This window comes from Mustelus asterias, chromosome 4 (genome assembly GCF_964213995.1).
Source record: "Mustelus asterias chromosome 4, sMusAst1.hap1.1, whole genome shotgun sequence".
NCBI lineage: Eukaryota > Metazoa > Chordata > Chondrichthyes > Carcharhiniformes > Triakidae > Mustelus > Mustelus asterias.
Genome location: NC_135804.1, coordinates 32,162,390 through 32,189,146, shown reverse-complemented (window position 1 = coordinate 32,189,146; position 26,757 = coordinate 32,162,390).

Sequence of the window (26,757 nt, the reverse complement as noted above, 5' to 3'; positions counted from 1 at the left end):
AAAATTTGTGGAAATCAGTATAAATTAAGTGGAAGAAAAGTGACAATTTCCATCCAAACAGGAACAGAAAGGCAAAGGAAATCCCCAGTTCTCAGTGATGATTCTGGTTTGCAGCACTGAACTGGCTGAGCTATGATAAAGACAAAGAGGTCAACTGCGTAACGGAATCAGGAGCAAACCAGTAAGCAGGGCCCTCACAACGGCACTCACTGATTTGTCTCAGCTACAGATCTGCTCATTATTTCAAATGATGCTTTATTTTTTATATAATGTAAACAATGCTTTACTTGTCGCCCGGTCGTTACTCAAAATTGGATGTCAGATGAAGGAACGCCAGAACTGACTTTAAAAATTCAACAAAAAATATACATTTCAATGGTTAAGAGGGCACCAACAAGGCTGCCCAATTCATTTACGATCCATATACTGCAACTATCAAAGAGTGTCCTTCTGTTTAAATAAAAACTAACTTGTAGGCAGATTTAAATGCCATGGCTTGCACCCTGTATAGATTGACTAAAAGATGATACAGGGTCTCACTGTCCACCTTAGACTCAAGTGAAAGTGCTTTGTATCTAGATTTCTAGTCTGTAGAACTAAAGGTAATTACTCACAGTATAATATGTCTCTTGGCTCTTCTAACAAACTGCTTCTGTTCCTCCATGGATTTTTGCGATAATGCAACCCACATCTCACTATATCATGCTATTCCACAGGCTCACAAACAAACACATTATGGGCAAGGTCTATTCCTTTATTACTGATGTTAAAAATATACACTGAATCTGTCGCAAACTGAAGACAAAATGCTAGCTACAAAAAATCAGTGGTTACTTTGAAGGCAGATTCTTTTCCATAATAAATGGGAGAGGGGGGGAAAAATCACAAATGGATAGTATTTCACAATCAGAAAATTAGCAATCGGATGTGCTAAGGTCGGTTAAAATGAGTGACTGACTAACAGTGGAGACACAAAGATAATGCCAAAAAAAAGTCCACCGTGAGTTAGGGTTGGAAATGCAACCAAAGTCAGGCTGTCAGTTTTATGGGGAAGGGAAAAAAAAACAGGAAGAATGGAAATATTGTACCTCTGTCTTTGGTGGTGAAGGTAGCTATCAACAGTGAGTGAGCAATGGTTAAGACAAGACAAAGAGATTAACTTCACAAAAAGTCTATTACTGAACAAGAAAAACACATATGGAGTCTGACACAACATGAAGAAATACTTCATTCTGAAGTAATGGGGCCACCAAACAACAGCAGCTGAGCAATTTTGAAGACAAAGAGATCATTTCTAGAAAGAGGGAGCCCACAAATGTCAGTCTTTCTGTGTCAGTAGGAATACTAACAGAGAAAAATGCTTGTGGATTCCGGACACCATTTAATGGTGTTTACAATGTCTTGTCTATGTAAAGGACAGCACTTGAGTATCAGAGTTTGCATCAAGAACAGTTAAAAAAAAAGAAAATTGGCAACTCGAGGTCTATTCCTCTCACTTGTTCCTGTGCGACCAGGATTACGTTAGTGACAGCTTCATTTAGTTTTTATTTCTGACTTTTATCACAATTCCAGATGTAGTCCTCAGGATGGATCTGCGGTTCTCACATGAGGTCCCAGGATGCCTGTCCTAATGATTAGTTCCCAACGTGAACATGGAACCTCCTGTTCATCGTGAGAATGGCAAAATCGTTCCATCTCTTTCTGCTTTTGAAAGATGAAAACAGAAAAAGGAATACTGATGAAGTTGGAAATGCAACTTTGGGGATTATTGCTGGTCCGTGAGAGGTTTTTCACTAACTAGACAAGTATGAGGTATAGCCTCCTTTTTTTATTTATTTGTGTCACAAGTAGCCTTACATTAACACTGCAGTGAAGTTACTGTGAAAATTCCCTAGTCGCCATACTCCGACGCCTGTTCGGGTACACTGAGGGAGAATTTAGCATGGCCAATGCACCTAACTAGCGTGTCTTTTGGACTGTGGGAGGAAACCAGAGCACTCGGAGGAAATCCATGCAGACACGGGGAGGATGTTTAAACTCCACACAAGCAGTGACCCAGGCCAAGAATCGAACCCGGCTGCCTGGCGCTGTGAGGCAGCAGTGCTAACCATTGTGCCATCGTGCTGCCCCTCCCTGCATCCTTGTTTATTTTTATTCATTTACAGGATATGGACATCGCTGGCGAGGCCAGCATTTATTGCCAATCCTTAATTGTCCTTGAGAAGGTGGTGGTGAGCTGCCTTCTTGAACCACTGCAGTCTCTGAGGTGTTGTTAGGGAGGGAGTTCCAGGATTTTGACCCAGCAACAGTGCAGGAACATAGATATATTTCCAAGTTAGGATGGTGAATATCTTGGGACGGAACTTCCAGGTGATGGTGCTCCCAGGTATTTGCTGCTCTTGTCCTTCTAGAGAGCAATGGTCATAGGCCTGAAACGTGTTGCCCAAGGAGTTCCTGCACTGAATCTTGTAGATGGTACACATGGCTGCCACCATTTGTCGGTGGTGGAGGGATTTAATGTATGTGGAAGAGGTAGCAACCAAGTGGGCTGCTTTGTCCTGGATGGTGTTGAGCTTCTTGAGTATTGTTGGAGCTGTACTCATCCAGATAAGTGGAGGGTATTGCATCACACCCCTGACTAGCACCTTGTAGATAATGGAAAGGCTTTGGGGGGTCAGGAGTGAGTTACATGCCACAAGATTCCTAGACTCTGACATGCTCTGGCAGCCACAGTGCTGGAACAGCTTGGCTAGGGGTGCAGCAGTTTCTGGAGCACAAGTCTTCAGTAGTATTGCCAGAAGATTGTCAGGGCCCATAGCGTTTGTGGTATCCAGTGCCTTCAGCTGTTTCTTGACATCATGTGGAGTGAATCAAATTGGTTGAAGTCCTCCAGAGGAGGCTGAAATGGATCGTCCACTCAGCATTTCTGGCTAAAGATTGTTGCAAATAATTCAGCTTTAACTTTTGCACTGTGCTAGGATCCTCCATCATTGAGGATGGGGATTTTTGTGGAGTCTCCGGCGCCTGTTCGGGTACAATGAGGGAGAATTTAGCATGGCCAATGCACCTAACCAGCGTGTCTTTTGGATTGTGGGAGGAAACCAGAGCACCTGGAGGAAATCCATGCAGACACGGGGAGGATGTGTAACCTCCGCACAGTGACCCAGGCCGGGAATCAAACCCTGAGTTGTTTAATTGTCCACCGCTGTTCACGGCTGGATGTGGCAGGACTGCAGAGCTTAGATCTGATCCGTTGGTTGTGGAATCGCTTAGCTCTGTCTATTACTTGTTGCTTACTCTGCTTGGCATGCAAGTCGTCCCGAGTTGTAACTTTGCCAAGTTGACACTTCATTTTTAGATGTGCCTGGTGCTGCTCCTGGCATCCCCTCCTGCACTCTTCATTGAACCAGGGCTGATCCCCTGGCTTGATGGTAATGGTAGAGTGGGGGATATGCCAGGCCATGAAGTTACAGATTGTGGTTGAGTATAATTCTGCTGCTACTGATGGCCCCCAGCTCCTCATGGATGCCCAGTTTTAAGTTGCTAGATCTGTTCCAAATCTAATCCATTTAGCACGGGAGTAGTGTCACACAACACAATGTAGGGTATCCTAAATGTGAAGATGGAACTTTGTCTCCATAAAGACTGTGCAGTGGTCACTCCTACCGATACTATTATGGACAGACGCATCTGCAGCAGGCAGGTTGGTGAGGATGAGGTCAAGTATGTTTTTCCTTCTTGTTGGTTCCCTCACCACCTGATGCAGACCCAGTCTAGCAGTTATATCCTTTAGGACTCAGCCAGCTCAGTCTGTGGTGTTACTATCAAGACACTCTTGGTGATGGACATTGAAGTCCCCACCCAGAGCACACTCCGCACCCTTCCCACCAGTGATGTTCAACATGGAGGAATACTGATTCATCAGTTGATGGGGGATGGTATGTGGTAATCAGCAGGAGGCTTCATTGCCCATGATTGACCTGGTGTCATGGAGTCCAGAGTTAATGTTGAGGGCTCTCACGGCAATTCTCTGTGCCACCTCCTCTGCTGGGTCTGTTGAGGCACATCCAGCAGCCTATTTGTCTGCAAGGACATCCGAGCCAAGCATGGTCCATGGTCTTGTTATCACAGGTAATATGTGCATTGTGGGGTGGGGGAGAACGATTAGGAGATGTAATCCTCATTGAAACATGTATTGATTGAGCAAGATGTGGAGATGCCGGTGTTGGACTGGGGTGAACACAGTAAGAGTTTTAACAACACCAGGTTAAAGTCCAACAGGTTAAAGCCCAAATGGTATTTGCTACCAAATAAACCTGTTAGACTTTAACTGGTGTTGTTAAAACTCTTACTTGATTGAGCAAGCCAGACTAAATTCCCTTTCTTTCTTCTTTGCTTAGAATCCAACCACATTTGAATCTCCTACTGTATACTTCATACCTTATTTAATAAAGGGAGAGCTTGCATTTATGTACTGTCTTACAGTGTCCTCAAGATGCCTCGAAGTGCTTGAAAGCCAGTGGATTACTTTGAAGCAAAACTTTGAATAGACACTGAGGTAAATGTGGCGGCCAATTGGCAAACACAAGGTTCCATAAACTGCAAATGGATGACTGAGCAGGTGGTTTGTATTTGAGGGTGCTCTTTGAAAGATAAATGTCATCCAGGAAAATGCTGTGCCTCTCTTTGTATTGTGCCAAGGGATTACTTACATCCATCAGAGTGTGCAGAAGCATTGGTTGAATGTTTCTCCTGAAGGAGCGAGGCTCCAACAACACAAATCTCAGACCAGCCTACTTATTCAAGTCCATATTAGGCCTCGAAGCCAAGCCCATTTACTAAGAGGTCAAAGTGCTACCAACTAAGATAAGCTGATATTATTACATTATGTAAAAAACAAGCTGAGAAAATTCTAAACGCCAAAATCCCCAACCCTGATCTTTGAATAGATGATTTTTAAACAGGTGATAGCGACAACTGATATGATATTGTAAATATTTTATGGGCAAATATTTAATGGAGATGACAGGGGTCTTGCCCACCAGCAGGGGAGCAGACTCGAGCCCTGCGTTGGCTCCTTTTGAGATGGCCTGCTAATCAAATTGGGCAGCAAAAGCCCTTCTCCAGGATCAAGGAGCCCCGTGGCAGAATTCATCCCCCCCTGCCCCCCTACCCAAAAGCTGCCAGCACTTATGCACTCCTCAGCAGTGCTGCTGGGGGAGTTTTAGCTGCTGCTGGGAATGCACCCACCTGAGGACCAGGATAACTGAGAGACCTAGACCACAGGTGAGTGGTGGTGGGATTGGGTCATGGAGTGGGGGTCGTCGAGGGTAAAGGGGTTGGTAGCAACGGCGGGGGGTGGGGGGGGAGGGGGTTGGGGGGGTGGCTCTCATCAACTCCCCCACTTCCAGTTGCTGGGTCCCTTGATCAGACACTGAATGCCTTTTCATGAGCAACCCCCACCTCCCTACCCCCGCCACCCCTCCCATCCCCAGAAGCCCACAAGCAACCCCAACAGGGTTTGCCCTTGGTCCTCAGCACAGTGACTCTCATGCCTGCTGCTGGTTGAATATCAGTGATGGCGGGACGAGCACTTGGGCATTAGTTACCCAATTAAGGGCCTCAGTTGTCGAAAGGATTGGAAAGATGTCAATGTAATTGGGTCAGAGACAGGAAAATGGCATTATCCCACCTATTGTCTTCGCTCCCTATTAAATGCCCAGCAACTCCGAACTTAAGAACATAAGAACTAGGGAGCAGGAGTAGGCCATCTGGCCCCTCGAGCTTGCTCTGCCATTCAATAAGATCATGGCTGATCTGTTCGTGGACTCAGCTCCACTTACCCGCCCACTCACCATAACCATAACTTGAATCAGGGTGGGGGGAGGGCATTTAAATTCTGCCCACGGTATCTGAAGAAAGACTAAAATCAGATTAAAGTTTATTTATTCGTGTAACAAATAGGCTTTCATTAACACCGCAATGCAGTTACTCTAAAAATCCCCTAGTTGCCACATTCCAGCGCCTGCTCGGGTACACTGAAGGAGAATTCAGCATGATCAATGCACCTAACCAGCACGTCTTTCAGACTGTGGGAGGAAACCGGAGCACCTGGAGGAAACCCACACAGACACGGTGAGGATGTGCAGACTTCACACAAACAGTGACCCAAGCCGGGAATCGAACCCAGGTCCCTGACACTGCGAAGCAACAGTGCTAACCACTGTGCCACCCCAGATTATAATTATGAGCAAAAGTGCATTAGAGATGCAGCATTTTTTGTCGCATCCAACACATTCTCGAAACAATCTGAATTGAGTGGTTAATTTATTATGCTGGTTAAACTTCTGTCCCCTTCCATTTTTATCCAACTTGGTGGGATCCTGTGGCCCTGAGGTTGGAATTGTATCCACTCCAGTGATGAGAGATTTATAAATGTCACCAGTGGATAACCTTTATGTGTTTGCTTCCGATTTTGCCTTGGTGACTAAGGCCTTTGTTTGTAAGCAATATTAACCATCATCAATACATGCCACCTTATGAATGCATTAGGATGTGTAACACACTGGCTCAGTGGGCCAATATGCGGTGCTCTGGGACTCCTTGTTACTGTCACTGCTTTAGTTGCTGTTTCATGCCAAGAAATAGTAATAGAAGTATGTTACAGATGTCTTACATCAGTCTCCCTCAATCATTCAATTCTAATGGCAATTACCTGACAGACTACAGGATGTAATGGGATTCCAGAACATTCTGTATACATAGCCAAATGATTGCAGGTTAGAAAGAATGTGGTTTGTGCTGACCTAAAGACAGCTGGCATGGCAGAATTCGCTTATAATGTCCATCAGTTTTACTTCAAAGCAATCAGAGTGGGTCATGTGGCACTCATAAGTGTGGTACACAGATATTCACTTAGGCAATCTTCAGGAAGATCTCATATCATTGCATAAAGATTTCTGGATGTGACTGCACTCTATCCTAGCTTATTTCACTTTCTGTTGTAAATCTTTTTGGGGTGAATGGAACGGAATAGATATATTCAGACTGGCTCACACCCGGTACAGGTTGCTCTCTGATCGATGCATTGTGTGGTGATCAGGTGTGTTTATTCTTTCATATTTGTTACTGTACATGAATGTGTCAGCTGCTAATCTCAGCTCTGAAAACATAATTCTACAATTTTCACAAAGAGTAGACAAACCTATGGCCTCGACATTCGATCATACCTGAAAATAATGGTTAGAATACACACGACAGATTACATCCGTGCTACATGTTCATTATCATGTTTTATTTCTTAGTGTCACAAGTAGGCTTACATTAACACTGCAATGAAGTTACTCTGAAAATCCCCTAGTCGCCACACTCCAGCGCCTGTTCGGGTACACTGAGGGAGAATTTAGCATGTCCAATGCACCTAACCGGTATGTCTTTCGTACTGTGGGAGGAAACCAGAGCTCCCGGAGGAAACCCACGCAGACACGGGGAGAACGTGCAGACTCCGCACAATGACCCAAGCCAGGAATCGAACCCGGGTCCCTGGCACTGTGAGGCAGCAATGCTAACAACTGTGCCACTGTGCCACCCCATGAGCAGCAAACGAATAACCCTCTTTGGGAAACTGAATATTGGGTGTCTGATACCACTTAAAGGCAGCCAGCACCTCTTAAAGTGGAGGTACACTCTGGCTGTAGAAATAAGCTGTCACAGAAATGGCTGCAACAAGCACTGAAAGGACACAGATTCTCTGGCATTTCTTTGGAGACCCTGGTGAGGAAATGGTAGATCCTCCTCCATCCAGAAGGCAAAAAAGTCTTCCAGGCATCACCTCCACTGCCAATGGGAAAGGTCAATGTCAACAATAGTTTCATGGGACACCACTGCAATCTCAATAAAAATTCAATGGCCTCACCAGAGTTGTCAAAGTAAGAATATTGTTCTCTAAAGGCAGAATCTTCTGGTCCTGCCAAGGCAAGCTTGAGGTAAAACCAGGAGGAATTTCATAACTGTTGATAACAGGTCAGTGGGCTGTCTGTGCCACTCTCTGGGCAATCTTCCTAGCGGCTGGTCAGCAGTGGCAGAGTAGTTACCTCCCTGGCAGCAGTGGGTAGGCAATTTGCATCATGCCTATTTATGGGCTGTTTGGCAAACTGCTGGGATCTTCCCACGGTGGATGGGTCCCCCCCATTGAGGACCAAGCCCACGAGGTGTCTGAGGGCAGCTTGCTGACGACTGGCCTGGGGCTGGGTGGGTGCATGCCTGTGAGGCCTCCAACACTCACCCCCAACCAGAACCATTGCCATCAATGAGTCTCAGCCACTGTCAATGGCCATCCTGTGGAGGAGTTTACAAGGACATCTCAAGATGGAGGGCACCTCACTTTGCCCCTCTGACAGTGATAGCACCCACCTTTCCTGGTGGGACTGCACTCCTTCCAATGCTGCAGACCCTCCAATTGATCCTGCAGTCTCAGGGACCAACTGTTGTCTTTAATTATGTGGCAGACCAAGAGGCAGCCTCTTCATTGGTTGCCTGGAGGAAGGTCTCCAAACCTGTTGGACTTTAACCTGGTGTTGTTAAACTTCTTACTGGGAAGGTCTCCTAGGCAGAGGCATTGACAGGCGGAACGGGGTTGGGAACCGGAAGTGGTTCCGAATCAATCTTATAGCCTTACAATCTTGCAGCAGAATATTCCACCCTTACTCTCTGTGCACACTCCCAACCTGATTACTCACATAACCCCACCCCCAGCACTGTTACAATCACTGCACTATACTTCACTCTACTTCCTTCTCCTCAGACTGACACATACCATCATTGCAACCCTGACTTCCCACGTCTTATATGCTGCACATTCCACCAGAACAAGCACATTCCCTATAAATATGTCACAAGATGGTCATTAACACACTCCCTTCTTTCCTGCGAGAAAAGATCACACATAACTGCAGTCGCCATTCCATAGAAGCGGGAGTTAAACCCATCTGTGCTCCCTATTCTCTCTCGAGGAAAGTGCACGAGCCATCAAGGAGAGTGTAGAGTCATGGCTGCAGTGACTGTCATCACTGGGGAATGCCCTCAAAGTCCAGAGCTCCTCGAGGTTGTCCGCCATGACCACCTGCAGGGTTCTCAATGGAAGCTTAGCACCCACCCGTCTCCAAGTCTGTAGTCAATGGGAAAGCACTTTGCAGAAGATATGGAAATGAGCACACAAGAAGGTTTGCACAAAGGCGATTCATAATTATTTCTGTTAACTATGAGATAGCAATGGACTTTTGATAAATTAGTCTTTTGTTCTGGATTTGGTGGTGGTATTTATGTCTGTGGTGAAATAGAGGAATACCCATCAGGATGGACCAAAAGAAGGATGGTGGCAGATGTATGGTGCTGTTGGGGATTGTTGGTCTGATGTTGTATTTGGAATGGAAAAGCTGGTTTGGGTGAAGTGATCGTGAATGTGCTCTGAGAGCTGGAGACACCGGGGATCAATGGCTCAATTTCTTCATGCTCCCCCTCTTCCTCCTCATTGTGCTCCTGCTGCCCATTGTGTTCCCCTGGTTGTGGTAAAAGGATTGTAAAGTTACATAGTATTATGCTGCAGACTACATACCTCTCGATCCTGCTCAGTAACTTATGGCAAAGCTCCGGAACAGTCCAGACAGCGCAAGCATTGCTTCAGTATGACAATTGTTTATTTGATCCCACATCTTGCGATGGCCTTGCCTGCCAATGTTTTGGGTTCCTGACAGGGCAGTTGAGTCAAGGCTGGAGGGATTATCACTTTGTCACCCAGAAGACAGTTTTTGAACTTGATAGCCTGACAAGAATGAAAACATCCTCGAGGTCTGGTGCAGGATGAGAGAGTCGTGATTGATGCCATGCTACTGCGCACAGAATTGGATCATCTGCTGCCCGTGGTCATAAAACATAAGAACATTGGAATTGGGAGCAGGAGTAGGCCTTTCGGCCCTTCGAGGCTACTCAACCATTTGATAAGATAATGGCTGATCTGATTGTGTTCTCAACTCCACTTCTTTCTGCCCCTCCCATAACCTTTAACTTCCTTGTCTATCAAAAATCTACCCAACTCGCCCGTGGGGCGGCACGGTAGCACAGTGGTTAGCACTGCTGCTTCACAGCTCCAGGGTCCCGGGTTCGATTCCCGGCTTGGGTCACTGTCTGTGTGGAGTTTGCACATTCTCCTCGTGTCTGCGTGGGTTTCCTCCGGGTGCTCCGGTTTCCTCCCACAGCCCAAAGATGTGCGGGTTAGGTTGATTGGCCAGGTTAAAAATTGCCCCTGAGATGTGTAGGTTAGAGGGATTAGTGGGTAAAATATGTGGGGGTAGGGCCTGAGTGGGATTGTGGTCGGTGCAGACTCGATGGGCCGAATGGCCTCCTTCTGCACTGTAGGGTTTCTATGATTTCTATGATTAACTCAGCTTTGAATAAATTCAATGACTTAGCTTCCACTGCTTTCTGAGGGAGAGAATTCCACAGCCTAGTGACTCTCTGAGAGAAAATATTTCTCCTCATTTCCGTATTAAAAAGGAGGCGCCATGTTTTTAAATGTTCTCCCCTAGTCCCAGTCTCCCCCACAAGAAGGAACATCCTCTGGGTATCCATCCTATCAAGTTATCTGAGGATCTTCGCCAGCTGTGTGTTCCAGGACTAGAATCCTTCCCAATGGATCATGATGCCATACTGGTGATGGGCAGCAGTTGAGGCAATGTGGGTGCTTTGCCCATGGGGAATGACATGTGGATGTTCTTCCTAGCTAGGAGAGCCTTGGTGACCTTCATAGTACAGCGGGTGAATGAAAATTGTAATATGTTGCTGATGCCAAATATTTTAAACCTACAGAGAAGTTCACTGTAATATGGTGGGTGGCACATCCAGCCTCTTTCTGCCCACAGATCTCAAACAATAACGAGACGGAACACAGGAAAGAAATATAGAATCTGGTGAAATGGTGCGACGACAATAATCTCTCCCTCAATGTCAGCAAAACGAAAGAGATAGTCATTGACTTCAGGAAGTGTAGTGGAGGACATGCCCCTGTCTACATCAACGGGGTTGAGTAGGAATGGTTGAGAGCTTCAAGTTTCCAGGTGTCCAGATCACCAACAACATGTCCTGGTCCCTCCGCACCGATGCTACATTTAAAAAAGCCCACCAACGCCTCTACTTTCTCAGAACGCTAAGGAAATTCGGCATGATCACTACAACTCACACCAGTTTTTACAGATGCACCATAGAGAGCATCCTTTCTGGATGTGTCACAGCTTGGTATGGCTCCTGCTCTGACCAAAACCACAAGAAACTACAAAGGGTCGTGAACGTAACCCAGTCCATCACTCAAATCAACCACCCATCCATTGACTCCGTCCACATTTCCTGCTGCCTCGGAAAAACTGCCAGCATAATCAAGGATTCCATGCACCCAGGACATACGCTCTTCCACCTTTTTCCGTTGGGAAAAAGATACAAAAGGCTGAGATGACATACCAACCGACTCAAGAACAGCTTCTTTCCTGCTACCATCAGACTTTTGAATGGACCTACCTTATATTAAGTTGATCTTTCTCCACACCCTAGCTATGACTGTAACACTACATTCTGCACTCTCTCCTTTCTTCTCCCCTATGTACTCTATGAATGGTATGCTTTGTCTGTCTAGCATGCAAGAAACAACACTTCTCACTGTATCCCAATACATGTGACAACAATAAATCAATTCAAACCAAATTGGAAGCTTATGTGCCCCCAAAAAATGGGCACACGGTAATCAACATTTCTAGGTCCAATTTTCACTTTTTTCCAGGAGTGCAAGCAAATATTAATGTACTCCTCACAAAATATTCTGCTATTGTTACTTGTGTCTGGAACTAATTTTCACACGAAGAAAGGTTCGCCGAAGGGGGTGGTCTTTAAAAAAAATTACATAAGCTCTATTTCGCTTGTAAGATTTGTCATTACAAACAAAATCTTAAGAAAAACCTAATGAGGGTTGCTGAATCGCAGAATAAAAATTCCTGCCAGTGGATAGTGCTCACCTTAATTTCTACCTAAAGCTTATTCAGCAATGCAAAATGCCACAGCGTTCCTTCAGTTTCCAGTCCTGTAGATTTGTATTTGCACATAAAGATTTACAATCAGGTATTAGCAAGCTGAAACATTTTGCTCATTAAAACACAAAGCCAGTTTAGAAATACTACTGAAACATGCAAAGGCAAATGCAAACGGGATAAAAAAAAAAAACAAGCACAAGAAGCAATTTTCGGCTGATCCTGCTGTTTCTCCCCTGTATGCTATACTTGATTTACATCAATTAAGTCTTACACATAAGGTATCATATCATATCAAGGCTAATAACCCAGAAATAACCTCATTAAAAAAAGGACAGCAGATCGGTCTAAGCAGGATGAACTCTTAGCAGAAAAATTACTGACCTGGAAAGAGTAAGAAAAGCTAATAGCACTGCGGAAAAAGGATCATTTTTTATCAGTGAAACAGAACAGAAATTTCTGGAAGTTAAGTGACACAACAAGTAACTTAATCAATTTCTACATCTTAATCTATAAATAGGCCCGGATTGTGCGTATATCATAGGACTGCCCTTCAATCTTGTCAATAGGAAGCCAACGTGTTTAGCTAACACCAGTATCAGACTGGTTAATTTACGATGCACAAGGTTTAAAACAGCCAAGAAGGAGCAGGAGGTGTTACAATTAGTATCAATACAATACTACATTGAAATATGAATTATCAGGGTCACCGTCCTCCATAAATTATGACAGATTTTGTTTAAAATTGCTGAAATGTTCTACTAAGGTGAACAGTTTAAATACATCTCAGTGCTCGCACTCTAAAGCAGATTATTCCAAAGGTATTGTCGGACAGGTTCATAAAATTTTCAATGAGATGCTTTCAGGTCTCTTGGATCAGGCTAATTAGCATTCAAGAATTCTTCTGGAGTACGAGAATTTAAAACACCTCTGTGATGTTTGTTTAGCAGGTTTAATTGACTCTTCAATGGGCATTCTGGAACAGGAACACATCTTAATAAAAACAAGAATGCGCGTATTTTTTTTGTTGTCGTGACAAAAGATCTGGTACATGGCCACACCAGTTGTAACGGCAATGGCTGTATCATGTACATTAGGATTCTCAATCACAATGTGTTCCTCTAAGATAAATGCTTTCATCTTGCATTTGTCCATGCAGTGATTGACAGTAATATGGAAAGAAATATTGACTCAATTGTCCAAACTTTGCAATAAGTGGTGAAGTGACGACATTTGCCAATGACCTCACCAAAAAAAGAGCTGTCAAAAAAAGACCGAGCGAGGCATGCAGAGTCGGTTTTCCAGATTTTAATTGCACTCTGATTCGGGCTGGGATGGGATCTCCAGCATCCAGTAATAGTGATGTCATCAAGCAGGTTAAACTGCCAATCACTGCCAAACTCTCCAGCAAACTCAGGAGCAATGTGTGGTCATTATCATTCATTTTCTTTTATAATCTTACAGAAAGCAAAATAAAAATCGTGCCATGCACGTGGGATAGGCGCTGAAATACCATAAACAAACTCGAAAATAAAGCTATGGAATCTTTATCCTGAAATGGAGATATTTGGCATTCCACAAATATAAATAGAGTTTTTCAGGGCCAGAGAGGTTATGCTGCAGTAATTATGATGTTGTATCCGTAACAAAACTCAGTTACACCACATTCAAAATGGTGCGGCCTTTGCAATGGATTTTACAGTGAGAAGGATAGAATAAAAAGTGGAAGTTGACATAAACAAGGTTGGTGAGCCGTAGGTCATAGAGTCATAGAGGTTTACAGCATGGAAACAGGCCCTTCGGCCCAACTTGTCCATGCCGCCCTGTTTTTTACCACTAAGCTAGTCCCAATTACCCGCGTTTGGCCCATATCCCTCTGTACCCATTTTACCCATGTAACTGTCTAAATGCTTTTCAAAAGGCAGGAAGACAAAGAATGCAGAAAGCCAAGTGGGAATATAATGCTGTAGCGATGATAGGGAATTGACTCAAAGAAGGGTAGAACCAAAAATACCAAGTGACAGGAAGGTTGGGCTCATGCTTGCAGACTCTGCAAAGGTGTTCTACAAAGCAGTCATCCAGTCTGCGTTTAGTCTCCCCAGTGTAGAGGATACCACATTGGGAGCAGCGGATATAGTAGACCAAATTGAAGGAGGTATAAGTGACATGCTGCTTCACCTGAACGCAGTGCCGGATTTAGGCATAAGCTAAACAAGCTACTGCTTAGGGCCTCACAATCCGCAGGGGCCTCACAAAATTTCAGAAGGTTTACAATGAAGAGAGCATTTAAGAGCGGATACCAGAAAAGAAAAAGAAAGCACCAGCTTGAAGAGCAACTCAAAAAATTACCAAAATTACCAAAATCTATGAGAGAGATCAGGCCAGCCAAATGATAAATATGTAATCAGTAAATGCATTCATTTGAAAATAATTTGTATTTTTCACTTTAAATACCTTGCTATTAAATAATTAAAAGGCATAATTATGTTTTCAATTTTTTTGTGGTGACCCAAGATCCTGTTTTGGTACGCACCTTTGTGAGACCTTTTGGTGTAACTTTTGGTGTAACTATATAAGCTTTATATAGCTTAGGGCCTCACCAAGTCTAAATCCGGCACTACCTGAACGGAGTGTATGGGGTCTTGAGCAGTGAGGAGGGAGGAGGTAAAGGAGTAGATGTTGCACCCTCTGCATTCGCAAGGGAAGACTCCGTGGGCAGGGGATGAGGAGTTGGCCATGATGGAAGAGTGAGCCAGGATGTCATGAAGGAAGTTCCTGTGGAACGCTGATGTGGGGGTGAGAGGAAGATGTGTTTCTTGGTGGCATGAAGAGAGATTGAACAGTCTAGGCCTATATTCTCTGGAATTTAGAAGAATGAGGGGAGATCAAATTGAGGTATACAAAATGATAAAAGATATGAATAAAGTAGTCGTGGAGTGGATGCTTCCACTTGTGGGGCATTCCAGGATGTGAGGTCACATTCTTAGGATAAGGGGTAACAAATTTAAAACAGAGTTGAGGAGAACCTACTTCTCCCAAAGGGTTGTGAATCTCTGTAGAATTCGCTACCCCAAAATGTGGTGGATGCTGCGACTGTGAGTAAATTTAAGGAGTTAGATGGATTTATAATTTGTAATGGGTTGAAGGGTTATGTGGAAAAGGCAGTAAAATGGGGCTGAGGAGCACATCAGCTGTGATTGAATGGCAGAGTAGACTCATTCTGCTCCGATATCTTATGAATTCTTCTGAATTTATCGTGGTGGAATGAGTGGAAATTGTGGAGGATGATCCTTTGAACGTGGAGGCTGGTAGGGTAAAAGATGAGGACAAAAGGAACCCTCTCATTTTTCTGGGAGGGAGGGGTGAGGGAAGAGTTGTAGGATATGGGTTGTACATGGTTGAGTGCCCTGTCAATCACAGAGGCAGGGAGGGAGAGGGGGGGAGTCTCGGTCAGGGTAAAAGACAGACATGTCAGAAGCACTGTTTTTGAAGGTGACAGCATTGGAACAGATGCGATGGAGACAGAAACTGGGAGAATGAGATGGAGTCCATAGAGAAAGTGAAGTGTGAGGAGCTGTAGTTGCGGTAGCTGTGGGAGTCGATGGGCTTGTAATGAATATTGGCCACCAGTTTATCGCCAAAAATGGAGACAGAGATGACAAGGAAGGGAAGGGAAGTGGACCATGTGAAGGTAAGAAAAGGGTGGAAATTGGAAGCAACATTGTTAAATTTTTCCAGGTCCAGACGAGAGCATGAATTGGCACTGACACAGTCATTGATGTAACGGACAGAGTTGTGGGAGTGGGCCTGAATAGAACTAGAACAAGGAATGTTCCACATAACCCACAAAAAGACAGATATAAGTGGGGCTCATACGGGTACCCATAGCCACACTTTTTATTTGTAGGAAGTGAGACATATTAAAAGGAGAATTGTTGAGTGATAGAATAAGTTCAGCCAGATGGCAGCGAGGGATGGGGGAATGGGGATTGTTTGGGCATCTGCTCAGGGAAGAAGTGGAGAGCTCTCACTCCTGGTGAGGGATGGAGGGATTGGGCGTACATAGAGGGATTGGTGTAGAGGGATTGGATGTACATAGTGAAGAGGAGACGATTGGGGCTGGGAAATTGGAAAGTGTTGAGGAATCGCAAATGTAGGTAGAAAGAAACTAGACAAGAAGAGAGAGGATGGAGTCATGATAGGAAGAAATCAGTTCCGTGGGCTGAACCAGACTGATACAATGGGCCTAGCAGGGCAGTCCAGTTTGTGGATACCTCTGTGAGGTAGAGGTCAGTATACCAGGCAACAATGGCACCAGTCTTGTTAGCAGGATTGATCACAAGGTATGAGTTGGACCTACAAGAACGGAATGCAGCAATTTCAGAGGGAGGCAGGTTAGAGTGGGTGAGGGGAGCAGAGAAATTGAAGTGGCCAATGTTGCATTGACAGTTCTCAGTGAAAAAGTAGGAGGCCAGACTGAGGGGATCCAGTTGGAGGAGGATCTCCCATTTCATTATGTACAAGAGTACATAGTGCATTGGGAGATTGTCACTCCCCAGGACATCGCCTCCCCTGCCTCCAATCACCCCCCTCCCCAAAACCCCCGATCATGGCTGTTCCCCGAATTCCTCCCTCAGCTAATTACCACCCCCAATTCCCACCCCTTTTCCAATCAACCCCCATTCATCCCCCTGGTCGATCGTGCCCCGGTTCACCCCCCACCCAGTTCAATTAACGCCCTGGCGATTACTGCCCCAATGGTCCCCGCTTGCAGAGTGTGCAGCCCCAATGCACTTCCTGCCCGTCGGGCCCCACTAATCCCCTTAGGCTCCCTCCCCTTGGGCCCCACCCCTTTGGCACTGTGCAATAGCACCCTCTAGCACGGTGCCAGGCTGGCAAGAGGCACTGCCCCCTCCTGCCCCTGACCACCCTGGAGGCTTCAATGGTCTCCGGTCCCATTGCTGGGGACCAGACGTGATCCACGCTGTTGCGGAGCTTCACTTGGTGAGGCCATTAAGGCAAGTGAGCCAAGACGACTGTGTCCCGGGCTCACTAATACTATAAAAATAAGGACTTAAATATTTAAATCAGCTTTGCGCCCTTCCTTGGTGCCAGGTTCATTGTGCCGGCAATTCAGTGCCAGCATCATCGCAAGAGGCAAGAAACCGGCGCGAACCCTGTTTTTCGCCTTTCTTGCGATCTTATACATTCGTCACACCAATCAATCGGTGTGTCGAGCTGGTAACATCGCTCCCTAAGTGTATGTGTGAGAGAGAGGCTGTGAGTGTGTGTGAGAGAGGCTGTGAGTGTGTGAGAGAGGCTGTGAGTGTGTGTGAGAGAGGCTGTGAGTGTGTGTGAGAGAGGCTGTGAGTGTGTGTGAGAGAGGCTGTGAGTGTGTGTGAGAGAGGTTGTGAGTGTGTGTGAGAGAGACTGTGAGTGTGTGTGAGAGAGGCTGTGAGTGTGTGAGAGAGGCTGTGAGTGTGTGTGAGAGAGGCTGTGAGTGTGTGTGAGAGAGGCTGTGAGTGTGTGTGAGAGAGGCTGTGAGTGTGTGTGAGAGAGGCTGTGAGTGTGTGAGAGAGGCTGTGAGTGTGTGTGAGAGAGGCTGTGAGTGTGTGTGAGAGAGGCTGTGAGTGTGTGTGAGAGAGGCTGTGAGTGTGTGTGAGAGAGGTTGTGAGTGTGTGTGAGAGAGGCTGAGTGTGTGTGAGAGAGGCTGTGAGTGTGTGAGAGAGGCTGAATGTGTGTGTGAGAGAGAGGCTGTGAGTGTGTGTGAGAGAGAGGCTGTGAGTGTGTGAGATAGGCTGTGAGTGTGTGTGAGAGAGAGGCTGTGAGTGTGTGTGAGAGAGAGGCTGTGAGTGTGTGAGATAGGCTGTGAGTGTGTGTGAGAGAGAGGCTGAGTGTGTGTGTGAGAGAGGCTGTGAGTGTGTGTGAGAGGCTGTGAGTGTGTGTGAGAGAGGCTGAGTGTGTGTGACAGAGGCTGTGAGTACGTGAGAGAGGCTGTGAATGTGTGAGAGAGGCTGTGAGTGTGTGTGTGAGAGGCTGTGAGTGTGTGTGAGAGAGGCTGTGAGTGTGTGAGAGGCTGAGTGTGTGTGAGAGAGGCTGAGTGTGTGTGTGAGAGAGGCTGTGAGTGTGTGTGAGAGAGGCTGTGAGTGTGTGTGAGAGGCTGAGTGTGTGTGAGAGAGGCTGAGTGTGTTTGAGAGAGAGGCTGAGTGTGTGTGAGAGATGCTGTGAGTGTGTGTGAGAGAGGTTGTGAGTGTGTGTGAGAGGCTGAGTGTGTGTGAGAGAGGCTGAATGTGTGAGAGAGAGGCTGTGAGTGTGTGTGAGAGAGACTGTGAGTGTGTGAGAGAGAGACTGTGAGTGTGTGTGAGAGAGACTGTGAGTGTGTGTGAGAGAGACTGTGAGTGTGTGAGAGAGAGACTGTGAGTGTGTGTGAGAGAGACTGTGAGTGTGTGTGAGAGAGGCTGAGTGTGTGTGTGAGAGAGGCTGTGAGTGTGTGTGAGAGAGGCTGTAAGTGTGTGTGAGAGAGGCTGTGAGTGTGTGTGAGAGAGGCTGCGAGTGTGTGTGAGAGAGGCTGAGTGTGTGTGTGAGAGAGGCTGTGAGTGTGTGTGAGAGAGGCTGCGAGTGTGTGTGTGAGAGAGGCTGTGTGTGTGAGCCTGCGTGTGAGAGAGTGTCTGTGTGTGAGAGAGTGTCTGTGTGTGTGAGAGAGTGTCTGTGTGTGTGAGAGAGTGTCTGTGTGCAATAGCCTGTGTGTGTGTGAGAGAGTAGTCAGAATTGTACCGGCACACCCACCCCAGAATCGGGCAGGCGAGGCTCACAGAACAGCATTCTCCATTGGCCTCGCACGGGATCTTATGGGCCTGAGGCAAGTGAGGCGGCAAAATTCTGGCAACTATGGGCAGCACACTTTGGGAAGGGATTAGAAAGGGTGCAGAAAGATTGGAGAATGGTTCCAGGGATTTCAGTTACTTGGAAAGTTTGGAGAAGCTGAGATGTTTCTCCTTCGTGAAGAGATGGTTGAGAAGAGAATTAACAGAGATCTTCAAAATCATGATATTATTATTGAGTGTGAGAGGCTGAGTGTTGGTTCCATTTTGGCAGCAGGGTTGAGAACCAGAGGACACTGATTCAAGGTGACAAACGGAATAACATTTTCATGTAGTTGGTCATTAAGATTTGGAATGTATTGCCTGAGAGTTTGACGGAGGCAGATTCAATCTTGGCTTTCATAAGTGAATTGTATAATGAAATGAACAGAAGAAATGTGCAGGTCGAAGGAGAGAACCTCAGCGAGTGGGACGATGCAAATTACTCTTGCAGAGACAGACACAACGGGCTGAATGGCTTCCTTCAGGGCTGTAACCATTCTTCGATTTTATTTTATCGTTCTACATCAATGCAGTGATTCCTAATTGATTTCCACCTGCAAGGACTTCAACTGCACTTCCTGTGGTAGAACAGGGTAGCAGTGATCCTGGGTTTGCAAATTTAATCATGCATATCCAGATGCCTCAAGTTGTTGTCAATTTCACAGAGTGATGACACTGAATGCTGACAGTTCCACCATCATTACAGCTGCGTCCAGGCCAATATCCATTTCATTTTGCCAATAAACAAAGGCATCAATTGTTGGTAGGGTTATTTATGATAGATAGAGTCATCAACTATGCCAAGAAACAGTGCAGAGACAAATAATCTGCTCACCAATGCTCAGTTAGGGTTATGCCAGAACCATGCCGCTCCAGGTCTCATTAAAGCCTAGGTACATGCATGGACAAAGGCACTGAAATCTAGAGGTGTGATTAATATTCATGTCACACGAGTGCTAGGCAATGACCATCTCCAACAAGAACAAATCTAACCAAGTCACCTTGGCATTCAATAGCATTACTATTGTTGAATCCCCCCATCAATAGTCAGGTGGTTATCATTAACCAGTAGCTTAACTGGATCAGCCACATAAATACGGTGGCTACAAGATCAGGGACTGGGCATTTTGAGACGAGTACCTCACCTCCTGACTCCCCAAAGCTTGTCCACCATCGACAAGGCACTAGTCAGGAGTGTAATGGAATACTCCTCACTTGTCTGAGTGAATGTGGCTTCAACACAACCCAGGACAAAGAAGCTTGCTTGATCAGCACCCCATTCAGCACGTTAAATATTCACTCCCTCAACCAATGGGAGGTTTTCAGGAGAGGATGGCACCTGTACAAGAGGGAGGGGTCACAACTAAATTGGAAGGGCACAAATATCCTGGCTGGGAGCTTTGCTAGTGCAGTTCGGGGGGGTTTAAACTAGTATGGCAGGGGGGTGGGGATCAAACTATTAGGTCTATAAGTGTGGTGGCTGGGGACGAGCTTGGGGCTGGGACAAGGCTGGCAAAGAAGAAGAGCACTCTGGGGGAGGACGACCTCACTGAGCCTGGGGGTCTGGAGTGCTTATACTTCAATGCAAGGAGCGTAGCAGGTAAAACAGACGAACTTGGGGCCTTAATGCGCACAAGGAATTTGGATGTGGTTGCGGTGACAGAGACTTGGTTGAAAGAGGGACAAGACTGGCAGCTGAATATTCCAGGGTACAAGTGTTTTAGGCGAGACAGAGGAGGGGCCAAAAGAGGTGGGGGAGTAGCGGTATTGGTTGGAGAGCATATTACAACGGTGCAGAGGGAGGACAATTCGGAGGAGTCGTGTAGCGAGTCACTCTGGGTGGAGCTTAGAAACAGGAAAGGCGCAGTCACTATGTTGGGGGTGTACTACAGGCCCCCCAACAGCCCAAGGGAGGTGGAAGAATGGATATGTCAGGAGATACTGGATAGGTGCAGGAAATATAGAGTTGTTGTAGTGGGAGACTTCAATTTCCCTGGTATAGACTGGAAATCGCTGAGGGCAGGGACTCTGGATGGGGAGGAATTTGTAAAATGTGTACAGGAGGGTTAGTTGGAACAATATGTGGACAGCCCAACTAGAGAGGGGGCTATACTGGACCTGGTACTGGGGAATGAGCCCGGTCAGGTCTTCAAAGTTTTGGTTGGGGAACATGTGGCAAATAGTGACCACAATTCTGTTAGCTTTAGGATAGTGATGGAAAAGGATGAGTGGTGTCCCAAGGGTAAGGTGTTGGATTGGGGGAAGGCTAACTTTATTGGGATCAGGCAGAAATTGGCAGCTCTTGATTGGGAGAGGCTGTTTGAGGGTAAATCCACATCTGGTATGTGGCAGTCTTTTAAGGAACGGTTGTTAGGGCTACAGGACAAGCATGTGCCTGTAAAAAAGAAGGATAGGAAGGGTAGGATTAGAGAACCGTGGATAACCAGGGAAATTGAGGGACTGGTCAAAAGGAAAAGAGAGGCGTATGTTAGGTCCAAGCAGCTAAAAACGGAGGGAGCTCTGGAGGAGTACAATGAAAGTAGGAAAATACTCAAACGGGGAATTAGAAGAGCAAAAAGGGGTCACGAAATGTTCTTGGCAGACAGGATTAAGGAGAATCCCAAGGCATTTTATTCATACGTTAGGAACAAAAGGGTTGTTAGGGAAAAAATCGGACCTCTCAGGGACAAAAGTGGGGATTTATGCTTGGAGCCCAAAGAGGAAGGGGAGATCCTAAATGAATACTTTGCGTCGGTATTCACAAAGGAGAGGGATGTGTTGACTGGGAGTGTCTCGGAGGGGAGTGTTGAACCGTTGGAGAAAATCTCCATTACAAAGGAGGAAGTGTTAGGTTTGTTAGAGAATATAAAGACTGACAAATCCCCAGGGCCTGATGGAATCTATCCAAGGCTGCTCAGGGAGACGAGAGGTGAAATCGTTGGGCTTCTGACGCAAATCTTTGTCTCGTCACTGGACACAGGTGAGGTCCCAGAGGATTGGAGGATAGCCAATGTGGTCCCGTTATTTAAGAAGGGTAGGAAGGATAACCCGGGTAATTATAGGCCGGTGAGCTTGACGTCCGTGGTGGGGAAGTTGTTGGAGAAGATTCTTAAAGATAGGATGTATGCGCATTTAGAAAGGAATAAACTCATTAACGATAGTCAACATGGTTTTGTGAGAGGTAGGTCATGCCTCACTAACCTGGTGGTGTTTTTTGAAGAAGTGACCAAAATGGTTGACGAAGGAAGGGCCGTGGATGTTGTCTATATGGACTTTAGTAAAGCGTTTGACAAAGTCCCTCATGGTAGGCTAGTGAAAAAGGTTGGATCCCATGGGATAAAGGGGGAGGTGGCTAGATGGGTGGAGAACTGGCTTGGTCATAGAAGACAGAGGGTGGTAGTGGAAGGGTCTTTTTCCGGCTGGAGGCCTGTGACTAGTGGTGTACCGCAGGGCTCTGTATTGGGACCTCTGCTGTTTGTGATTTATATAAATGATCTGGAAGAAGGAGTAACTGGGGTGATCAGTAAGTTTGCGGACGACACAAAACTGGCAGGACTTGCAGACAGTGAGGAACATAGTCAGAGGCTACAGAAGGATATAGATAGGCTGGAAATTTGGGCAAGGAAATGGCAGATGGAGTTCAATCCTGATAAATGCGAAGTGATGCATTTTGGTGGGAATAATGTAGGGAGGAGCTACACGATAAATGGAAGAACCATAAAGGGTGTAGAGACGCAGAGGGACCTGGGTGTGCAAGTCCACAGATCTTTGAAGGTGACGTCACAGGTGGAGAAGGTGGTGAAGAAGGCATATGGCATGCTTGCCTTTATAGGACGGGGCATAGAGTATAAAAGTTGGGGTCTGATGTTGCAGATGTATAGAACGTTGGTTCGGCCGCATTTGGAATACTGCGTCCAGTTCTGGTCGCCACACTACCAGAAGGACGTGGAGGCTTTGGAGAGAGTACAGAGGAGGTTTACCAGGATGTTGCCTGGTATGGAGGGGCTTGGTTATGAGGAGAGATTGGGGAAACTGGGGTTGTTCTCCTTGGAAAGACGGAGGATGAGGGGAGACTTAATAGAGGTGTATAAAATTATGAAAGGCATGGATAGGGTGAACGGTGGGAAGCTTTCCCCGGGTCGGTGGTGACGTTCACGAGGGGTCATAGGTTCAAGGTGAAGGGGGGGAGGTTTAACACAGATATCAGAAGGACATATTTCACACAGAGGGTCGTGGGGGCCTGGAATGTGTTGCCGGGCAAGGTGGTGGAGGCGGACACACTGGGAACGTTTTAAGACTTATCTAGACAGCTATATGAACGGAGTGGGAATGGAGGGATACAAAAGAGTGGTCTAGTTTGGACCAGGGAGCGGCGCGGGCTAATTGTTCCTTGTTTCTCGTTTCAAGGCTTCATTCTATGATCATCTTGCTGGTGCCAGTACAGAGCGAGACTGCGGATAGTTGGGAACCTGTCTCGGGGGCAGGGAATTCATATGGTGTTCGTGGAAGTGGAAATGACTAGGGTTGGGAAGCATTTTCCGATCAGGGCCATTGTGATCTCCTGGACTCGTTTCAATCGCCTCAGGGGGTCGGAGAGGAATTTCCCAGATTTTTTTTTTCCCCATATTGGCCCTGGGGTTTTTCACTCTGGGTTTTCGCCTCTCCCTGGAGATCACATGGTCTGGAATGGGGGGTGGGGGTGAGTTAATAGGTTGTAATGAACAAAGCATCGTAGCTGTGAGGGACAGCTCGGTGGATAGGATATTGGTATGTAGATAGGCTGGAAAATTGGGCGGGGATCCTGGATTCAGGATTCAATCCTGGACCGGGGAGCGGCGCGGGCTTGGAGGGCCGAAGGGCCTGTTCCTGTGCTGTATTGTTCTTTGTTCTTTGTTTGATTGCACAGTGGCAGTAGTGTGGACTATTTATAAGGTGCATTGCAGCAACTCACCAAGGCCTCTTCAACTAAACCTTTCAAACAGCGATCTCTACTACCTGGGATATGGGCAACTGAGGGAAAAACACCACCTGTAAGTTTCCCTCCAAGCTGCACACCATTCTGACTTGAAACTATGTTAATTTTCCTTCACTGACAGTGGGCTACAATCATGGACCTCCCTCCCTGACAGCAACGTAGATATACCTACACAACATCAATGGCAGCAATTCAAATAGGGGACTTATTACCACTTACTTATGGGCATTTAGGGAAGAGCAATAAATTCTATGCCCACAATCTATGAATATATTTTTAAAAGAATGCCCTTGACATAGCGGAGTAGCAACTGAATATGCAACAAGGATCTGAAAAACTGAACTCAATGGGAAGCTGAGGCAAAACACTCGACTGGCCAGAGTCAGGCAAGACACAAAGGAAGATGGTTGTGGTTGCTGAATGACAATTGTTCGAGCCTCGGACATTTCTGCAAGAGTTCCTCAGGCATCTTAGGCCTAACCATTTTCAGCTACTTCATCAATGACCTGCCCTCCATCATAAGGTCAGAATTGGGGATGTTCCCTGCTAATTGCACAACGTTCAGTTCCATTCACAACTTCTCAGGTAATGGGCCAGTCCAAACCAACATGCAGCAAGAACTGGGCAACATTCAGGCTTGACCTGATAAATGGCCTGTAACAATCGTGCCACACAAACACCAGGGAATGGCTTTCTCTATTCAGAGAGCGCCTAACTGATGGCATGACCATCGCCAACCCTGTTATAATCATCATTATGCGTGTCATTAATGGCCAGAATTGGACTGGATTCTGCTGCTATGGTAAGTGCAATTTGACAAGTGTATATTTTAGCACAATCTTACAGAAAACTAACAAATCATTTTGACATAATTTTTCGTCATTTCAGTAGCATTAGCACATCCGTTACACTGGTAAATAAACAATAATGTATTTTAGATTTTCTGTTCGTGCATTTATTCTGAGTATATTTATTTTGTTAATGCCCAGATCTTTGACACAAATGTAAATACGAATGGGTAGATATTTACCTTGCTGCCTGGGAGTCAAACCCAGGTTGTGGTCGAGTAATGAATAATGAAGAAAAGTTAAAAATCACTTGATTTGTGTAATGATGTTCAATCACCACATCTTCCTCCTCCAGGAAAGTATCAAACTGGACAATGCTTAATTTAATTACAGCTGATTCTCAGGGATGCAGTCAACAGTTTTATACATAAGTGATCAACTGTTTTTATGACTGATAATCATTCAACAGCATTGTACACCAACTTGCATTTATATAATTCTTTTAATATTAATAGAACATCCTAAGGTGCTTCATTGGAATGTAATCAGTTAAAAATTGGCACCAAGCCAAAGAGGGGAACATTAAGATAGAGGGTCAAAAGTTTGGTTACAGTGAGCTTTCTGAAGAAGGAAAGAGAGGTGGAACGATAGAATGGTTTAGAGGGGGAAATTCCAAACCTTAGGGTCTAAATGGCTGAAGGCACAGTTGGTCATGGTGGAGGTGAAGCAAGTGAAGGTGCAGAAGAATTGGAGGAATATAGAGCTCATAGAATCATTGAATCTCTACAGTACAGAAGGAGGCCATTCGGTCCATCGAGTCTGTACTGGCCACAATCCCACCCAGGCCCTATTCCCGTGACTCCACACATTTACCCTGTTAACCCCCCTAACACTAGGGTCAATTTAGCATGGCCAATCAACCTAACCCGCACATCTTTGGGCTGTGGGAGGAAACCGGAGCACCCGAAGGAAACCCATGCAGACATGGGGAGAAGGTGCAAACTTCGCAAAGACAGTGACCCGAGGCCGGAATTGAAGCCGGATCCTGTCGCTATGAGGCAGCAGTACTAACCATTGTGCCACCGTGCCGCCTGGTACTGTGCCGCCCGCTCACAGAGAGATATTGGGTTGCAGAAGGTTACAGAGTTAGGGAGAGGCGAAGCCATGGATGGATTTGAAGAGGAGGGTGAGAATTTTAAAGTGGAGTACATTAAACAGCTTTGCAGCAAATTGCGAGTCTACTGATTTTGGTCCAAATCGAAATAAATTGAGACTGATCTTTAAAACATTAATCCTAAGAGGAAATTTAAGAGAGGATGAACAGCTAATTAAGCAGTTGCTTGAAGTGATACAAAGTGGGAAAAATGGGAAATTGGGATTGAGTTCCAATTAACGTTTCCGCATTTTCTCTGGGAAATGACCAGCACAGGCGATTTGTACAATTTTGCCATTTGCCATTACAAATAGCGATCACTACAAGCAAATTCTCTTTATTACAGTAATAGAGCTATTGATTAATCAAATACACTTGTACTGAGGGTTTCAAGGAGGTAAATAGGGAAAGGCTATTTACACTGGCTGGGGAGTGATTAGAGGACAGAATTTTAAAAACATCGTCAAAAGAACAAAGGTTTTTTTTCATAAGTGGCTACATATTTGGAACAAAGCTGATTCCTCATTCATACAATCAGATGCTCCAGATTATCTCTCCTGTACTGTCAAATCTTATAGGGTTGATTTTTGCCTTTTGAACCTTAGGCACAACTTGCGCAGATTGCAAAGTTGAAACTCAGAGGGGAGGATGGTATGCCAGTAACAGAACCCACTGAATTTAACTCTCAATAATTTAAAAGGAAAAAAAAAAATTCATCCTCTATGAAGCATGTCTGATGATGTTCACTTCTCTTTGTGCTTCATCCAGGCATTATTTACACCCAAATAATGATGAAAATATATTCTTATAATGTGATAAAACATCAGACGTAATATTATTACTGTACAATCCTCATCCAAGTAAAGCAAGCACTAAAATAAAATAAAATCTCGAGAGCTCTGCACGGCCC